This window comes from Talpa occidentalis, unplaced genomic scaffold, assembly GCF_014898055.3.
Source record: "Talpa occidentalis isolate TD23 unplaced genomic scaffold, MPIMG_talOcc4v2.1 talOcc4.9, whole genome shotgun sequence".
Classification (NCBI taxonomy): Eukaryota; Metazoa; Chordata; class Mammalia; order Eulipotyphla; family Talpidae; genus Talpa; species Talpa occidentalis.
In genome coordinates, this window is record NW_023605305.1 from 117,169,278 (window position 1) to 117,183,332 (window position 14,055).

The 14,055-nt window shown below is 40.8% G+C and overlaps 1 protein-coding gene across 2 annotated transcripts in view; it reads left to right on the plus strand.

The window, feature by feature from the left end:
- LOC119236022 (olfactory receptor 2T27-like) overlaps nucleotides 1-14,055 on the plus strand; it is a 292,093-nt gene that overhangs the window by 53,151 nt on the left and 224,887 nt on the right. The window contains exon 4 of one of the 2 annotated variants that reach the window (XR_008550416.1): nucleotides 13,361-13,567. The exons of the other annotated variant lie outside the window; for it this stretch is intronic. The gene's annotated coding sequence lies outside the window, so the exon portion shown is untranslated. Of the gene's footprint in view, nucleotides 1-13,360; nucleotides 13,568-14,055 lie in introns of those variants that run through there. 2 annotated transcript variants of the gene reach the window in all.

The following is a 14,055-nucleotide window of genomic DNA, read 5'->3' on the forward strand; positions in this document are numbered from 1 at the left end:
TGAATCCAACTTGGTCGTGGTGAATTATCTTATGGATACATTGTTGGATTCTGATAGCTAAAATTTTATTGAGGATTTTTGCATCAGTGTTCATTAGGGAGATTGGCCTATAGTTTTCCTTTTTGTGTTGTCCTTATTCGGTTTTGGTATTAGTGTAATATTGGCTTCATAGAACGTGTTTGGTATTGTCCCTTCCTTCTCAATTTTTTGGAAGAGTTTGTGAAGGATAGGCACTAATTCTCTCTGAATGTTTGGTAGAATTCATTTGTAAATCCATCAGGTCCTGGGCTTTTGTTTTTGGGGAGGTTTTTAATTACCATTTCAATTTCGCTGCTTGTAATTGGTCTGTTTAGGTGTTCTATTTCTTCTTTATCTAGCTTTGGGTGATTGTAGAGTTGTAGGAATTTGTCCATCTCCTCTAGATTGTTGAACTTGTTTCCATATAACTGTTCATAGTAGTTACTGATTATTCTTTTGATTTCTGCTGTGTCCGTTGTGATTTCTCCTCTTTCATTTATGATCCTGTGTATTTGTGCTTTCTCCCTTTTTTCCTTTGTGAGCCTGGCTAGTGGTTTGTCTATTTTATTGATTTTTTCAAAGAACCAGCTCTTGGTTTCATTGATCTTTTGGATTGTTTTTTTAGTTTCAATTTCATTTATTTCTGCTTTGGTTTTTATTATTACTTTTCTTCTACTGGTTCTGGGGTTTTTTTGTTGTTCTTTTTCTAGATCTTTGAGCTTCGAGATTAGGTTGTTTCTTTGAGTTCTTTCTTGTTTTTTGATGTGAGCTTCTATTGCTATATATTTTCCTCTTATTACTGCTTTTGCTGCATCCCATACATTTAGGATATTGGTGTCCTCCTTGTCATTCAATTCAAAGAATTTTTTAATTTCTTCTTTGATCTCCTCGTTAGTCCAGTGGTCTTCCAGTAGTGTGGCTTTTAATCTCCATGAGGTAGGATAGTTCCTTGCCTTCTTTTTATGATTTATTTCCAGTTTGATGCCTTCGTGGTCAGAAAAGATGGTTGGTATGATTTCAATCTTGGTGTATCTGTTGATGTTTGTCTTGTGCCCCAGTATGTGATCGATCCTGGAGAATGATCTGTGTGCGCTTGAGAAAAATGTGTACTCCGTTTTTTTGGGTTTAGTGTTCTATAGATGTCTGTTAAGCCCAAATGCTCTAGGTCCTTATTTAGAGCTTTAGTTTCTTTACTTATTTTTTGTCTTGTTGATCTATCCATTGTTGATAGTGGTGTGTTGAAGTCTCCCACTACATATGTGTTTTCTCTGATGTCTGTTTTCAGAGAGGACAACAGTTGTCTGATATATTTTGGTGCTCTTTCGTTTGGTGAGTATATGTTACTGAGTGTTATTTCTTCTTGAAGTATTGTCCCCTTAATCATAATGTAGTGACCATTGGGGTCTCTTTTTATTTTTTTGAGTTTGAAGTCTGTTTTATCTGATATAAGTATAGCTGTTCCTGCTTTCTTTTTTGGCCCATTTGCTTGTAGGATTGTTTTCCATCCTTTGACTTTGAGCCTATTTTTATCTTTTGTAGCTAAATGTGTTTCCTGGAGACAGCAAAAGGTTGGGTTTTGTTTCTTAATCCAGGCTGCAACTCTGTGTCTTTTTATTGAAGAGTTTAGTCCATTTACATTTAGAGTTAATATTGATATGTTAGCATCTGTATTTGCCATTATGTTTGTCTTTCCTTTGATTTTATTTATTTATTCTTTTAATAACTTTTTTTTTTTGGTCTTCTTTCGTTGTTATTCATCCTTCTGAGGTTCTGGCTTTAGGATTCCTTGTAGTATTTTTTGGAGTGGGGGTTTAGTCGCAATGAAATTCCGTAGTTTCTCTTTGTCTGGGAAGGTCCATATTCTTTCTTCATGGAGGAAAGAGAGCTTTGCGGGATAGAGTATTCTTGGTTGGCATCTGTTTTCTTGGAGTCTGTTGACTATGTCCCTCCACTCTCTCCTTGCCCGTAGTGTTTCTTCAGAGAAGTCTGATGTCAGCCTGATTGGTTTTCCTTTGAATGTTATCTGTTTCTTCCCTCTTGTCAGCTTCATTATTTTTTCCTTGTCCTGGATTCTTGGGAGCTTTACTATTATATGTCTTGCTGTGTTTTTCCTTTCGTCGTGGAAGTTTGGTGTTCTTCTTGCTTCTTGTATATCAATTTTCAGCTCCTTCTTCGCATTTGGGAAGTTCTCTTCAATTATATCCATGAATATTTTCTCTGTTCCTACATCTCTCTCCTCTCCTTCTGGAATTCCTATAACTCTTATATTTCCTTTCCTCATGGAGTCAGATAGTTCCCGAAGTCTTTCTTCATTCTTTTTCCTTCGTACTTCTCTTTCCTTTTCTGTTTTGGTTCTTTTTATTTCTGTGTCTTCAAGATTACTTATTCATTCTTCCATTTCATCTATTCTGCTTTCATTGCTTTTCCCAGAGTTCTTTAGTTCCTCCATTAATTCTTTGATCTCCTGCATTTCTCTTACTTCCCTCTTTAGGGACTCAATTTCCTTCTTCTGATCTATCACTTTTTTAATCATGGCAATTTTAAATTCTCTTTCTGGAAGGCTCAGAAGTTCTTCCAAGTTGCTGTCGTTGCAATCTGGGGAGTGGTTTTCTTTTTGTGGTGTGCTTCTTTCCTGAGGAGTTTTTAGGTTGCGTGTGGTTCTTCTACTCCCTACTGTCTGTTTTCTAATTTGTCGTATGCGTTGGGACACTGTGTTGCTCGAACTGACTGACATCTTGGGTGAACTTCTCCGCTCCCCTCTGGCTCTTCCAGGAGCCATCTCTGTCTTCTGGGGGAGCTTTCTGCTGGTTTTAGGCAGTTTTTACTGAAGAAATGTCCCTGTTCTCAAATGGCGAAGCGGGATGCAGTCCCTGCGCCTCCGGTTTCAGGCACACTCTTCTGCGCACCCGGTCTGCCCCGGACGTGGGTGCCTGCTCCCTCTGTGGCTCAGACTGCTAGTCGGAAGGGGCCTGGCGTGGAATAACTTCCCGGCTGGCCACTGGGTCCTCCAGAAACCTTCTGCCCTTTTCAAGCAGTCTTAAGAAATTTCCGGCAGCCCGGGCTGTGTGCACGTCTCCCGGGGTCTTTGTTCTTCTCTAATGGCGCCCGGAGCCGTTCGCTCACCGCTGCGGCGGATCCTGCAGGGTTCGCCTCAGCTCCCGTTCACGGGGTGTGGTCCCTCACACCAATTTTTAAGAAGTTGAAATGTCACCATATGTGACAACTTGGATGTCCTGGGGGGGAGCGAGTCAGAGGAAGAGACAAATGCCCTGTGGGTTCACTCACCTGGAAATATAAAAGCGAACGAGACACAGAGCAGAGGGATGATGCTATGCGAAATACATCAGATGGGAAGGGCAGATACCAGATGGGCCAGTAATGTGCAGAATCTAGAGATGCCAAACTGAGAGTCAGAGAAAGACCAACTTAAAAACTAATGGTAGAAGCCTGACTGCAGAGCTGAGCATCCAAGGGTGGGTACAGGCGGGGGCCGGCCCCTGGGCTGTTGTGGGGATGTGGCTGTTCAGTGGCAGGTGCACCCTGGTGGCCAGACCTGACACTTGACTGGGAGGCTCCTGGTGTCCCCACAGTTGAGAGAATAGATGATCACTAATGAAAGGTGGCTACCAGATGAAAGTGGGCGTGGGGTGTGGGTGGCGTCTGAAGTGAGGCAAGAGGATGAACCCTCACAGTTGCCTTCTGTGGTGTGTGGGGTAACGAAGTGTGAATGAGCAGTTCACAGGCAAATCACTGTGTTGTACTTGAAAACCAAACTATTATTGCATATTAATTATTAGTATGAAAATCCAAAATGTTAAAAATGGTATTAATATATTTAATGGAGAAATAAATTTTCATTCAAAATTCCAGGTCAGTGAATTATAGCTAGTATTTTTAAGAGTATACTATTTTAAGAGAAAATTTCAAAATTTATAAAAACTATCTATGTTTTAAAATAAATCATTGTATTTTTACAACGGTAGTTTTGGAATCTATCTAAATTTTTAAAGACAAAATTTTCAAGATGACTTGGCTCTTCTCCCTCTGAACCATACTCTTTGAAAATTGCCATATATGAAAAATTACATAGGAATAAAAATATATTTTGCATGTCATATTAATAACCACGTCTACACTGATGGTGACATCGGCTGCAAAAGAATATAAAAACCGGTTCTATCCATTCAAAGCAAACACCATCGCCATTGTGTATTTACATTGGGTACCAGGAAACCTTATATTGTCATATTCTGAAAACTTTCCTGAAAGCTTGATTGACGTCCTTGATTTCTTCTTCTTCCAATTGATTGTTTGTGTATAGGAAGGCTACCGATTTTTGTGTGTTGACTTTATATCCTGCTACTTTACTGAACTGGTTGATTATTTTGAGTAGTTTTTCTGTGGAGTTTTTAGGGTTCTCTATGTATATTATCATATCATCTGCAAATAGTGATAGTTTTACTTCTTCTTTCCCTATTTGGAATCCTTGTATGTCCTTCTCTTGTCTTATTGCCCTGGCTAGGACCTCCAGTATTATATTGAAGAGCAGTGGTGAGAGAGGACATCTTGTCTTGTTCCTTTAGGAAATGCCTTCAGCTTTCGCCATTGAGAATAATGTTGGCAGTGGGTTTGTCGTATGTGGCTTTAGCACGTTAAGGTATGTTCCTTCTATCCCAAGAATTTCAAGGGCCTTCCTCTAAATGGATATTGGACTTTGTAGAATGCTTTCTCAACATCTATTGATGTGATCGTATGGTTTTTCTTTTTCTTTTTGTTGATGTGTTGGATTACACGTCTTGATTTTTGTATGTTGAACCATCCTTATGCCACTGGGATGAATCCCATTTGATCATGGGGTAGTATCCCTTTGATGCATTGTTGGATTCTGTTGGCAAGGATTTTATTGAGGATTTTTGCATCAGTGTTCATTAGGGAGATTGGCCTGTGATTTTCTTTTTTCGTGCTGTCTTTGTTTGGCTTTGGTATTAGTGTAATGTTGGCTTTGTGGAACATATTTGGTAGCATTCCTTCTTTTTCAATTTTTGGAAAGCGTGTGTAGGATAGACACTAATTCACTGCTGAACGTTTAGTAGAATTCATTTGTGAAGCTGTCTGGGCCTGGGCTTTTGTTTTTGGGGAGTGCTTTGACTACTGCCTCAATTGGTCTGTTTAGTTGTTCTATTTCTTCTTTGTCCAGCTTTGGATGATTATATCATTGTAGGAATTGGTCCATTTCTTCTAGGTTGTTGAATTTGTTTGCATGTAAGTGCTCATAGTAATCTCTGATTATTCTTTTGATTTCTGCTGAGTCTGTTGTGATTTCTCCTCTCTCATTTGTAATCCTATTTATATGTTTTCTCCCTTTTTGTCTTTGTGAGCCTGGTTAGAGGTTTGTCTATTTTAATTTTTTTTAAGGAACCAACTTTTGGTTGCATTGATCTTTTGGATTGTTTTTTTAATTTCCAGTTTGTTTATTTCTGCTTTGATTTTTATTATTTCCTTTCTTCTACTGGCTTTAGGGTTTTTTGTTGTTCTTTTTCTAGCTCTTTGAGATTTGAGATTAGGTTGTTTCTTTGAGTTCATTCTTGTTTGTTGATGTGAGCCTGTATTGTTATATATTTTCCTGTTAATTACTGCTTTTGCTGCATCCCATACCTCCTGGAAAGTGGTGTCCTCCTTGTCATTCAACTCAAAGTATTTTTTTTTTTTTTTTTTTTTTTTTTTTTTTTTTTTTTTTTTTTTTTTTTTTTTTATAAATTTTATTGTTATATTCCCCATACAATTGCCGCCCCCATTCTGACCCCAATCCCTCCCCTCCCGCCCCCGCCCCCCTAAAAGTGTCTCTGGTTCATAGTTTTTTGTTGATTTTGATTTTCACTTTCTTATAGTTTTTCATTTTCCTGGTCCATTATTTAAGTTTTCTAGATTCCTGCTATGAGTGAGACCATCCGGTATTTTTCTTTTTCTTTTTGGCTTATTTCGCTGAGCATGATCCCTTCCAGCGCCATCCATGTTGCAGCAAATTGCATGTGTTTATCTTTTTTGAATGCTGAGTAATATTCCATGGTATATATGTACCACATCTTCTTGATCCAGTCATCTATTTTTGGGCATTTGGGTTGTTTCCAAAGCTTAGCTATTGTAAACAGTGCTGCTATAAACATAGGGGTGCAGGTGTTCTTTGGAATTGATGTTTCTGTGTCCTTTGGGTAAATACCTAGGAGTGGAATTGCTGGGTCATATGGAAGCTCTATGTTTAGTAGGTCCAGAAATCTCCACACAGCTTTCCACAGTGGTTGGACCAGTTTGCACTCCCACCAACAGTGCAGAAGAGTTCCTTTTTCTCCACACCCTCGCCAACATTTGTTGTTGCTAGTTTTTTAATATGTGCATCTCACTGGTGTAAGATGGTATCTCATGGTAGTTTTGATTTGCATTTCCCTGATGACAAGTGATGTTGAACATTTTTTCATATGCCTGTTGGCCATTTGCATTTCCTCTTCAGAGAAGTTTCTTTTAAGCTCTTCTGCCCATTTTTTGACTGGATTATTTTCTTTGTTGTTGTTGAGTCTCATCAGCTCTTTGCAGATTTTTGTGATCAGTCCTTTATCATTAGTGTTGGGTGCAAAAATGTTCTCCCAGTTGGTGGGGTTCTCTTTGTTTTTGTTATTCTCTTTTGCTGTGCAAAAGCTCTTTAATTTGATATAGTCCCAGCTGTTTATCTTTGCCTTCACTATCACTGCTTTGGGTGATGTGTCTGTAAAGATGTCTTTGATGTGCAAATCACGTAGTGTTTCGCCTATATTTCCTTCTATATATTTTATGGTTTCAGGTCTTATGTCTAGTTCTTTAATCCATTTCAACTCAAAGTATTTTTTAATTTCTTCTTTGATCTCCTCATTTGTCCAGTGGTCTTCCAGTAGTGTGGATTTCAATCTCCATACGTGGGAGGATTCCTTGTTTTCTTTTCATGATTTATTTCTAACTTGATACCTTTATGATCGGAGAAGATAGTTGGAATGATTTTGATCTTCATGTATCTGTTGATGTTTGTCTTGTGGCCCAGTATGCGATTGATTCTGGAGAATGATCCATGCGCACTAGAGAAAAATGTGTACTCAGATTTTTTTGGGGTGCAGTGTCCTATAGATGTCTGTTAAGTCCATGAGTTCTATGTCTTTATTTAGGGCTCTAGTGTCTTTGTTTATTTTTTGTCTCATTGATCTGTTCACTGGTGAGAGTGGGGTGTTGAAGTCTCCTACTATATTTGCATTTTCTTTAATATCTGTTTTCAGACCTGATAATAATCATCTAATATATTTTTGTGCTTGTTCATTTGGTGAGTTTATTTTGATGAGTGTTATATCTTCCTGATGTATTGTCCCCTTATCATAATGTAGTGTCTGTCTATGTCTCTTTTTACCTTTTTTAATTTGAAGTCTATTTCACCTGGTATAAATATAGGTGTTCCTGCCTTCTTTTTTGGTCCATTTGCTTGTAGCCTTGTTTTCCAATCTTTTACTTTCATTCTATGTTTATCTTTTGTAGATAAATGTGTTTCTTGGAGACAGCAGAAGGTTGGCTTTTGGTTTTTAATCCAGCCTGCTACTCTGTGTCTTTCTATTGATGAGTTTAATCCATTTAAATTTAGAATTAATATTGAGAGGGAGTGATCAACGTGGTGGTGAGGAAAGGCTGCAAGTAAGTCCTCCCATAAAAAGAAAAAGTTAACAGGGAGGTCCCTGTGAGAACTGGGACATGGAAGATAAACAGGCGACTCTGGCAAACTGCCCGAAGAAGAAAGTTGCCATAATAGAGGAGGAGAAGGGAGGAAATCTCAGCACCCTGCTACCCTCTGCCACCCACAACGTCAGCAACAGAAAGGAGGAAAAAAAAACCAAACAAGAAGAACAAAATACACATCAAGCGGGACTGTGAGTGGAAAGGAACTATTTCAGGCACTGCACCCTGTGAACTGGAACTGTGGAGATCAGTGCAGTAATTGCTATGGAGGTGAGTGAATAGCTCCAGGTGCCATTAGAGGAAAACAAGGACTCCATGGAGACCTACAAATAGCCCAAGGCCAGCCGGTAAGCTTGTGCGGAAAAGCAGCGCTCGAAAAGCATACACAGATTGGGAATCCTGGCTGTCCAGGTCCCAGTGCCTGCGACCTAGTCTTGCTGGGAGACGCGTTGGTGCCCTCATTGAGGTGAATGTCCCTCATTGAGTAATCAGAAACCAGGTGCCCGGATATGGGAGCGGGTGCAAAAGGCGCCATTTCTGCGGTCACTGAACTGGGCTACAGCCTGCATCCTGGATTGGAGGGCTTAGGAACTGAGACCCAGGGCATGTAATTCGGGGCATGGGAACCCCATGACAGTGGGGCAAAGGGCAGACACAGCACCTCCACGCCGTTGAGGCGCTCCACGCCACTCCCACTGTATTCCCCTGAACCCATGGGAAAAAAACAATTCTGGAAGGACAGTAGGAAAGATCTCTGGTGCCATCTAGTGACCAGAAAAAAAATCACCAAAATCTTGATAGTTGGAAACCAGGGATCCCCAAAGCACCCTCAGGCTTTGAGTGAGGGTGGGCCATGTAAATGGGGGTAAGGAGGGAAATAAGGCGTGGAGCAAGACCCCATCCTGGAACTGAGAGCCAGGTGCAGGATCCAAGGCATGGGATGCGCCATAGCAGCGGTCACTGCACAGGGTGACAACCTGCGTTTTGGATCTGATAGCCCTGGTACTGAAAACTAAAGAGGAGAATTCAGGGCATGGGATCCATACAGCTGTGGGCACAGCACAGGGTGAACACGGGGCAGACACAGCACCCAGCTGGAATAAGAGCCCCTGTTTTGAGGTGCTCCTCTCTGCCCCCTCTCTGTTTCTCAGAGAACCACTGGGAAAAAGCACAGGTCAGCAAGTATGGGTCTCTGCCACCACTTCATGACCAGAACAAAATCACCAACTAGCTGATTCCCTGTTGGAACTGAGTAAATATAGAGGGAAGGAACTGTAAGGGACAGTCCCCAGCAACAGAGCATCAACACCCTGCTGGAGTTTTTGCCTACTAGTGCTGGTCTCAGTCTGGTAAACAGTTTCCGACACACCTAAAGGAGCACTCCAAAGAGACGCCCGCCAACACCAGTGGCACAGCACCCCAACACATAGAACTAATTAGAAAGCAAACAACAGTGAGAAGAGAAATTATAAATAATGATGGAATCCCACAGGAGGACACACCACAAAAAGAAATATAGCAACCAGAGCTCAACAATGACTTGGAAGAACTTCGTGGCCTATCAGATGGAGAATTATTGATCATCATGATTAAAAAGCAGAAAGAAAATGAAAAGGAAAAAATGATTTGAGACAAATAATCACTGAACTGAAGAATGAAATTGAGACCTTAGGAAAGAAAAGAAAAGAAACACAGGAGATTAAAAGTTTACTAGAGGATATAAAGAACTCTGGGAAAGGCAATGAAAACAGAATTGATGAAATGGAAGAACGGATCAGTCCTATTGAAGATACAGAAATAAAAAGAGCCCAAAGAGAAAAGGAGAGGGAAGTGCAAATGAAGCAGTGAGGAGACTCTTAGACAATTATCAGGCTACATGAAGAGAGGAAATGTAAGAGTTAAAGGTATTCCAGAAGGTGAGGAGAGAGACAAAGCAACTGAGAAATTATTCAAGGAGATAGAAAATTTCCCAAGTATGAAAAAGGAAACGAATATAGACATGCAAGAAGTGAGAAGAAATCTCACTTACCACAGTGAAAAGAAAACTGCAGCAAGACACCTAATAGTAAAGCTTGCAAGAGTCCAAGACAAGGAAAAAATAATGAAACTGGCAAGGGGGACGAAACAGATAACATATAAGGGAAAGCCAATCAGGTTAACTTCAGAATTCTCCGAAGAAACATTACAGGCAAGAAGAGAATGGAGTAACATCTTCAGCACATTTCAAGAGAGCAAATGTCAACCAAGAGTACTTTACCCTACAAAGCTTTCCTTCCTCTATGAAGAAAAAATATGACCTTCCCAGACAAACAGAAACTCCAGAAATTCATCACAACTAAACCCCCACTGCAAAAAATTCTACAAGAAGTCCTAAAGCCAAAACCAACAGAGGAATAAAGCAAGGAATAAAATCACAAAAAAGACAAACAAAATGGCAAACACAGATGCCAACATATCAATATTAACTCTCAATGTAAATGGATTAAACTCATCAATAAAAATACACACAGTAGCAGGCTGGATTAAAAAACAAATCCAACCTGCTGTCTCCAGGAAACACATTTAACCACAAAATATAAACATAGACTGGAGAGGGCGGAGCAACATGGCGGCGAGGAAACGCTGTGAGTAAGATCTCCCATTAAAAAAAAGTGAATAGGGAGAAAAAGTGGCAGGTCCCAGTGAGAACTGGGACACTGAAGATAAACGGACGACTCCAGCAAACCACTCGAAGAAGAAAGTTGCCATAAAAAGAGGACCAGAAGTGAGGAAAGTGCAGAACCCTGCTACCCTCCCCCACCCACAGAGTCGGCACTCTCCGACCAGCAGAAAGGAGTCAAAAAACAAACTAAAATGACCAACGAGAACAAAGTATGCATCAAGTGGGACTGTGAGTGGAAAGGAACTATTTCAGCCACCACACCCCGTGAACTGGAGCTGTGGAGAACCCTGCAGGATTCGCCATGGAGGTGAACGAATGGCTCCAGGTGCCATTAGAGAACAACAGAGACTGGAGACCCTCACACAGCCCCGGCTGGCCGGTAAGCTTGCGCGGAAAAGCAGCGCGCTTGAAAAGCAAATGCGGATCGGGATCGCGGCTGCCCAGGTCCTGGCGCCTGCGACCTAGGCTTGCGGGGAGACGCGCGGGGACCCTCACTGAGGTGAAAGTCCCTCACTGAGTAATCAGGAACCAGGCACCCAGGCACGGGAGCGGGGTGCAAAAGACGCTATTCTTGCGAACACTGAACTGGGCTACAGCCCGTGTCCTGGACCTGAGGGCTTTGGAACTGAGACCAGGGGCACGAAATTTGGGGCATGGGTTCTCCACGACAGTGGGGCACAAGGCAGACACAGCACCCCAAAGCCGTTGAGGTTGACCCTACCATTCCCGCTCTGTTCCCTGTCCCACGGGGTGAAAAAAGAACAGCTCCCCCAAGGGCTCTAGGAGAGATCTCTGGTGCCACCTAGCAACTTGAAACCAGCAGAAGTCTCCTGGAGGAGCCAGTGGCCAGCTGGGAAGTTAGCCCACGCCAGGCCCCTTCCAACCAGTAGTCTGTGCCCACAGGGGGAGCGGGCACCCACGGCCGGGGCAGACCAGATGCGCAGAAGAGTGTGCCTGAGACCAGACGCGCAAGGAGTGTTTCCCACATCGCCATTTTAGAACAGGGACATTTCTTCAGTAAAGACTGCCTGCAGAAGGGTCCCTCTGGAGCCAGAGGAGGGCGGGGGAAGTTCGCCCACGCCACGCCCCCTCTGGCCTGCAGTCCAAGTCCAGAGGGGGAGCGGGAACCCACCGCCGGGGCAGACCAGGCACACAGGGGAGTGTGTCCCCACATCAGCATTTTAGAACAGGGACCTTTTTTCAGTAAAGACTACTTGAAACTGACAGATGGCTCCCGGAGGAGCCAGAGGGGAGCAGAGAAGTTCACCCAAGATGCCGGCCAGTCCCAGCAACAAGTGTCCCAATGCATACGACAAATTAGAAAACAGACAGTAGGGAGTAGAAGAACCACACGCAACCTAACAACTCCTCAGGAAAAAAGCACACCACAAAAAGAAAACCACCCCCCAGATTGCAATGACAGTAACTTGGAAGAACTTCTGAGCCTTCCAGAAAGAGAATTTAAAATTGCCATGATTAAAAAAATGACAGAACTCATAAAGGAAAACAATGATATGAGAAAAATAATTAATGAGCAGAAGAATGAAATTGAGTCTTTAAAGGGGGAAGCAAAAGAAACACAGGAGATCAAAGAATTAATGGAGGAACTAAAGAACTCTGGGAAAAGCAATGAAAGCAGAATAGATGAAATGGAAGAACGAATAAGTACACTTGAAGACACAGAAATAAAAAGAACCAAAAGAGAAAAGGAAAGAGAAGTAAGAAGGAAAAAGACCGAAGAAAGACTTCGGGAACTATCTGACTCCATGAGGAAAGGAAATATAAGAATTATAGGAATACCAGAAGGAGAGGAGAGAGATGTAGGAACAGAGAAAATATTCAAAGAGATAATTGAAGAGAACTTCACAAATGTGAAGAAGGAAGGAGCTGAAAATTGAAAAAGGGAAGCCCCTGCATGGTTTTTTAATAGAAACCTGTATGTTTTTTCCTTGCCATTGAACTGAGACTATGTATTTGTTTGACTCCTTTAAAGACAATATCTTCATTGTGTTTCAATGTTTTTTAATATTATATTCTTAGATAGCAATGTTTCGATGTTTCCTCCTATGAGTCCTTGGAGTTTTCTGGACTGTGTTTTGGTGTCTATTTCAGAAAATCTTGGCTGTTTTTTTTCATGGATTTCTTCATTTCTATTCCTTATTCTCATTCTGGCATTATAATTATACATGTGCTATACATTTGAAGTCATCCCAGCTTCTTGGTTGTTATGTCTATCCCCATTTTTTTTTGCCCTGTGTTTGTGAAATCTTGTATGAACATAACTTCAAGATGGTTCATTCTTTTCCCAGTTGTTGAGTTCACTGATGTTTCCATCTAAGGCTTCTTTATTTGTATTATGATATTTTTAAATTGAAGACTTTTTTCAAATGTGGACTTCATATTAATTCTTTTTTACAACTTCCATCTGTTTACTTGCAAAGATAACATATTTTTGTTGTATATTTTATCCATTTGATTTATGAGCATTTTATTCATGGTTAGCACCTTCCTTCCAAAAACTGCAGTCACAGGAGTTTTCTCTTTCAGTTGGCCCACCTTCAACTTGCAGCATTTCCACCTCAGCTTGAATGAATGGCCAAAAATCTATAAAAGTATTTTTACAGCATAATATGTTAAAAAGTGTAAAATTTTTTACAGTTTATTTTTGAAATAGCAAAACATTGATATTTGTTAAAATTTTTGAACAAACATCATTTTAGCAAAGTGTATTCCCTGAGGGAGAGACTGCACATGGTTACGAGGTAGCCATAAACGTTACTCAGGGTCACGAAGGATGGGGTGATAATTAGTACACATTTGCCTCAGGGACCAAGTGCAGTTGCGGACAGTGTCTCTGATGGCTGAGTGTGCAACAACACATTGACCCTGGACTTTTGAAGCATTGGCTTCAAGGTATTTATCCTCTTGTTTGGGCAGGCCTTGTGATTCTGATCCTGGAAGAAGTTTGAAATGTATCAACAACACTTCATAAGCAGCATTGATTTTGTTCTTGTGAGTAAGTAGGAGTGTTTTTCTCTGGAAATGTGTGAAGAGGTGTGTTACCCTTCCAAGCTGATTAATATATGATGCTCTCTCCTAGTGTGTATAATGGAAAACCTCAGAAAAACCCATCTATTAAAATTATTTGCACATCTATAAAGTATTCACATTTTATTCTTTCAGAATAAGAAGTTTAATTTATTTAAAATGGTAATTTTTGTACTAATATTATCTAGAAAGGGAATTTCTGATTGAAGGTTGATAATCTGGTGTCATTTTATTTTCAAAGAGGTACAATATGCTAACTCCAGAGTTCAGGGAAGAGGTCAATTTTATGTACGAAAGAGATGTAACGTGTAATACCAGCTGTCTCTCTCCAAGTTCACAGTCTTATCTGAAAGACTTTTTGAACACTGAAGGCACTTAACATGATGCACGTAAGTAAAATTGTATGAGCTTTCCCCGTGATATTCTCTAAACACACACTGCTTGTTGGTTTCATTGTTACTCACCTGCCTCAGTTAAAAAAGATCATTTTTCAGGATGTAATTGAGTTCACTACCAGTTAATTTTTCTCATTGGTAGTATTTCATGGGACTCTGTACACATGCACACATACATAGATGCATCTA